This window comes from Phocoena sinus, chromosome 1 (assembly GCF_008692025.1).
Source record: "Phocoena sinus isolate mPhoSin1 chromosome 1, mPhoSin1.pri, whole genome shotgun sequence".
Lineage (NCBI taxonomy): Eukaryota > Metazoa > Chordata > Mammalia > Artiodactyla > Phocoenidae > Phocoena > Phocoena sinus.
Window position 1 is genome coordinate 165,170,690 of NC_045763.1, and position 6,000 is coordinate 165,176,689.

Consider the following 6,000-nt stretch of genomic DNA (forward strand, 5'->3'; position numbering starts at 1 on the left):
CTAAATTGAGTCATTTGCAGAGATGTGTATGGACCTAGAGACTGTCATACAGAGGGAAGTAAGTCAGAAGAGAAAAACAAATATCATATATTAACACATATATGTGGAATCTAGAAAAATGGTACAGATGAACCAGTTTGCAAGGCAGAAATAGAGACACAGCTGTAGAGAACAAACGTATGGACACCAAGGGGGGAAAGTGGTGGTGGGGGGGGATGAATTGAGAGATTGGGATTGACATATACACACTAATTTGTATAAAACAGATAACTAATAAGAACCTGCTGTATAAAAAAAATAATAAATTAAATTTAAAAGAAAAAGGATATGAAAAACCTAGAATCCTAATAGATCAACCAAGATAAAGCCTTGTAACTTGACTAAAGAGATAGAAAGCATGTTTTAGGTAGAAACCCTCATGAAAAAAAGTCTTACCCAAGGAAAGGTAAAAGGTATTTATTATAGAACAGGTTGTGTGTTCTTAAAAAGGATGTTGTTCAGTTGTTTTCTACAGGAAGAAGAAACAAGATTCAGAATGAGAAAAGGTGGATTTAAATGAATGCAAGGGAGATTTCAGTTAGGTCTAGGGAATAACATTTTACATGCTTGTTTTCATCAAATGAAAATGTATAAGCCACAAAGCAACAAAAAGACAAAGGAATCCTACCTGTCAAGATGATAAGACCCTGGAAGACGCTATGGACATTTAGAATTCAAAACCTACCTGTCCTGGATTGGTCAACATTTACTAGCTTTAAGGGAGTCAAATCACATTGTCTCCCGAAGTCCTTTCCAGCACTAGAACTCAGAGAATTAGAACCAATAAATAACTGTTTATTAGGAAAAGAAATAAAGTTAGCAGTTGAACTTGGGAATATATTTTATATGAGCTTTCTACTTTAATCAAAAGTGCTCTTATTAGTCATGTACCACAATGTTCACTGCAGCTCTATTTATAATAGCCAGGACATGGAAGCAACCTACCTAAGTGTCCATCAACAAATGAACAGATAAAGAAGATGTGGCACATATATACAATGGAATATTACCCAGCCATAAAAAGAAACGAAATTGAGTTATTTGTAGTGAGGTGGATGGACCTAGAATCTGTCATACAGAGTGAAGTCAGAAAGAGAAAAACAAATACCATATGCTAACACATATATATGGAATCTAAAAAAAAAAAAAGCTTCTTAAGAACCCAAGGGTAGGACAGGAATAAAGACACATATGTAGAGAATGGACTTGAGGACACAGGGAGGGGGAAGGGTAAGCTGGGACAAAGTGAGAGAGTGGCGTGGACATATATACATTACCAAACGTAAAATAGCTAGCTAGTGGGAAGCAGCCGCATAGCACAGGGAGATCAGCTGGTGCTGATATATACATATATCCCCATATCTCCCACCTAGAGGGGTGGGAAAGGGAGGGTGGGAGGGAGATGCAAGAGGGAGGAGATATGGGGATAAATGTATATGTATAGCTGATTCACTTTGTTATAAAGCAGAAACTAACACACCATTGTAAAGCAATTATACTCCAATAAAGATGTTAAAAAAAAAAAAGAAGTGCTCTTATTCTTAAGTGATAAAGCAAATGAGATAAAATGTTAAAAATAGGTGAATCTGAATAAAGGGTATACAGGTGGTTCCCTGTACTATCTTGATTTTTGCAACTTTATTCAATTACTGTGAAATAGTCATCATTTAGGTTTAAAATATTAGGAGTTGAATGATACTTCTTATCTTACTAGTGCTTATGGGGAAGTCTAGAACTTGATTATGTATCACTTCCTAGGGCCTGCCCTCCCTCCTCTGCTGTAATTAAGACCCCTTCATGCATATACAGTGGTTGGTTTTCTCACATATACAATGTTCTCATCAATCTCCATGCCTTCATCCTCTCAATTTTGAAAATAAACTTCAGTATTTGTTTTTTATTCACATTTCAACCTTTCCCTCAAACCTCTCCAAGACTCCTAATAACTGTATAAACTTTGACTTCCCAGCCTCTGCCAGGTCATTCTCAAGGAGGTGGGAGAGGTGGGAGGGATTTCTTTCCCAGCCAGCTGCAGGCAAAGAGGGAGCACATTGTCTGTAGGGTATTTTAAAACAATAATAAAAGCAACTAAAAGTCTTTCTGCCTTTTATCATCACCAGGCACTGGCAATTAGAAACAACCTTAGTGTTGAGACACTCCTTCCAACCATTGCAGACAGCTCCAAACATCACCCCTTAATATGTCACCAGTAATGGTCAGCCGTCCCAACCTCTGCCAAAATCTTTTATCCAATAGTTTTTCTTTTCCTCAGGATCTCAAATTAAAAACAAAACTAATAATAACAACAACAAAGACTAAAGGTAATCAGTGTATTTTCTACAGTATTTGTAATTGTGAGGTATATCATTATCACTTTAATAGAAAAGCTCATATATAATTTAATGTGATGCCTCACTCAAAACAAAACTAAGTAGAGTCCATTTATATAATCCAGATCAATTATGATTTAGTATTAAAACTATTTTTCAAACGACAATAATGTAAACAAATGGTTCACAGCCATCACTTAATGCCTGGAGGCTGGAAAATTTGCCAAGACTTATGGGATCAGACTCAGCAGAATAGACAAGGCTCTACTAACATAATTGCAGTCCTTTATGGCTGCTCTAAACGCCCTGCATCACACTTTGAGGGCCAGGTCATCCTAGACACTATGAGAAAAAAGGTCTAACTCAGCAAAAGGAAAAGGACAAAAAGAGATACTAAAAGAAGGGATTGACTATGTCTCAGCCAATCTTGTTGAGGGCCATCTTGCATCAAAGGCAATGCAGCAGCTGGATGGTAAATCAGCAGCTGTATTCCTCAGCTGTAACAAATCCTCCCGATTCTATCAAAAGGCAGGGAATGCCTTTCTCACTAGGGTATGCAGATAACTGAAAATGGACTAGATAACAATAAAATTGATAATCAGAGAGTACAGAACCAAAAACTCAATATAGCAAGTTACTTCACATATTACAAACGGGTTATTAAAGAAAACAAAATGTGCTAGTATGTGTATATGAAGACACTTTTGACTACAGCTGTTTTAATCGTTCTTCCAATACACAGATACATATTTCACTGCAGCAGAAATAAAAAGAAATAGTAAATCCATAAGAATAACTAGTAATTTGCTGCACCCTGATAAAAAAAACGCCACCCTTGGTTAAACTGTTAAATACATCTAAATCCTACAGAATAAACAGAATTTATCTAGAGAAGGCTAAGAAACGTACTCAACAATTAGAACAAATAACAAAAATTCCGATTATCCAGAACACAAGACAATCAAATTTCAAACATACTACTCAGATATATAATTAGAAACTTGCCACAGAATGCAGGGCTCTTGTGTTTCAACATGATCACATCCTCCCCTATGAACTAACATCTAATGGCCTACAGGCTTTCTCCCAAAACCAAGGGAAAAGGGGGAAGAACACATTTTTAAATCAAGATTATATAGAAAAATCAGATCAACCTTTCAGAAAAACAGTATTGTCTACTTTAAAGAAATAAGATTAAGACATATAGAAATCTACATACCAGTTAATCGAATAACTTTAAAGGTCAGTGTCATCTTTTCACTTTCTAATTTGAAAAACTATTCAATTTGCTCACTTCCATGTTACAGCATTGTTTATGTTTAGGCGATACTTTCCACTTTTAAGTATCAGCTGTGCCCCTAAACATAAGGAAATGATCTATCTTACTCAAGCATAAATTTTCAAGGCCATCAAGAGTTTATAAGCTATAGTTAATAATACTATGTTGTATATTTTAAATTTGTTAAGACAGTAGATCTTAAGTGTTCTCATCACAAAAAGAAAAAGAGAAATTAGTAACTATGTGAAGTGATGGTTTGTTAATTAGCTTGATTGTGGTAATCATTTCACAATATATGTGTATATCAAATCATCACGTTGTACACCTTAAATATATGCAATTTTGATTTGTCAATTATGTCTCATTAAAGCTAGGGGAAAAAAGTTTACAAGCTAGCAAGACACCAAGCCATCAATAAACATAAACTGTTCTAGTTTACTTGAATTAGAGCAAGACAGACCACCAAATCAGATCTAAAAGATACCTGTTCCAATACAGTAGTTTTAAAAATAAAAAATGTTAACACTTGAAATATGAAACACTTGAAACAAGCAAAAGATTCAACCATCAGATATCACCGTCCACCAATGACAATGTTAGGGCTCTCCCTAGGTACCTCACCCCATTTGTGACAAAAATACAAATTTGCCATCTATCTAAAGCTAAAACAGTCTTTGTAATTATGCAGAAGTGAGATACTATATGATGTAGATTAGGAAGTACATATTAATTGCAAGTCAATAAAACATGAATAAAATGTAGACAATAACTAAAATTAATAATAACCTCTGGTAATGATAAAGGTGAGCCCACATAGTACACGATGGCCAATGAGGAAAACTAAATATGCTAATGTGTATATAGCAACAGAACTTGGGTTATCAATATTTTTTAACAATCTACCAATGGCAAATATATACGTTTTCTTTGTAGCAGAAATAAAAAGTAACAGTAAATCCACAGGAATTGCTAGTAATTGGCTGCACCCTAATCTAAAATTGCCTTTACTGGTTAAACTCAAAAGCTAAATACAACAGGATAACTTTTAGTAATACTATATTAGAAAGTTAGGCAGAAAAACAATGAATAGTAACTGCAAACGTGACGGCACTGGCTTTCCATGTAATTATCACTGTAATTCCAAACGCATTTACAAGTTCATTCCATGACAAAGGAAATAACCTAAACTCCGCAAGGTAGAGAAGATTCCAAAAGGAAAACTTTGGTTGGTTTGCTGGTATGAAGACAACTTTAAAGCACTATCTGTTTCACAAAGAAATGCAGCATAAGTTGGACCTGGGTGAGGAAGAGTTCAAGTTTTCCCTGGGAATGTAAATTCTTCCCCGAAATCCACACAGGTTAAAAAAAAAATTTTTTTTTAAAAAGGCACATCAAAAAGCCAGCATTAATTGCAAAGGAGGCAATACGAGTTCAGCATCCGGTAGGTGGCTGGTCATCTTTCTGATCCGTTAGGTCAAGACGTCCTTCTCATCTACGACCCTCAGAGAAGGACTGCCTCCCTCCTCTCCAACCTCTCCTGGAAGTCAACCCTCGCCAACTCATGCCACCCTCACAGACAATCTGCCAAGTGCCGGGACACTCCCCCAAGTGGGACTGCTCTCCTCCGTGATGCCTCCTGCACAGTGTCACCCGCCACCCTCCTCCCCTTCTCAGGGCCTCTTCGGCCTCAGGGTCCCCGGTGCCTCCCTCCTCAGCCCCTCACGGCTGCCCTCAGGGCTGCCCCCGTCCCCCGACCCCCAATCCTGGTCCCCTCCCTCAAACCTGGGGTCCCGGTTCTCCCTCTGCCCGCGCGAGGTGTCCCGACTCTCCCGTCCCTACCCGGTCTCCCCCGTCCCGCGGCGCGGGGCGGCGGCGGGGCGGAGAGGAATCCACTGAGGAAACAAGTGCCTGAGACTCTCCGGCTCCGATGAGGACCCGGAGCCGGGCTTCCGCCTCGCGCCGGAAGGCATTCGCGAGCGGGACCGGAAGTCCCGCCCCGCGAGCTCTCTGCCTGCCGAGGCAGCGGGGTCTCACTAGATCGCAGAGAGGATTCGTGGAGGAGAGACGGACGGGAGCAGAAGGGCTTACCCTGAAGGGCCGAGGCGCCAAAAATCTTTCTCCCTGCTGCTTCTCTTTCCAGCGGATCAGCCAACCGACCTGCAGTCGGTTGGTCAAGGGTCTCCTGTGTTCACGCACCTGGAGGAGCAAGATGACTCAGACACTGACCCCTGCCCTCACAATCTAGTTGAAAGTTGACAAAAATATAAACAGAGGTTAATCACACCGCAAAGCAGTATTGCTTCATTCCTTAATCCAAATTTTTATCACCTGCTATATATCACTCATTAAACA

At 39.0% G+C, this 6,000-nt stretch overlaps 1 protein-coding gene across 2 annotated transcripts in view; it reads right to left on the minus strand.

Moving 5' to 3' along the window:
* Positions 1-5,780, minus strand: part of DISP1 (dispatched RND transporter family member 1) — a 207,214-nt gene extending 201,434 nt beyond the window's left edge. The window contains exon 1 of one of the 2 annotated variants that reach the window (XM_032638237.1): positions 5,737-5,780. The gene's annotated coding sequence lies outside the window, so the exon portion shown is untranslated. Of the gene's footprint in view, positions 1-5,487; positions 5,562-5,736 lie in introns of those variants that run through there. The other variant, XM_032638218.1, reaches the window with a different exon arrangement.
* Between the last annotated feature and the right edge of the window lie 220 nt (positions 5,781-6,000).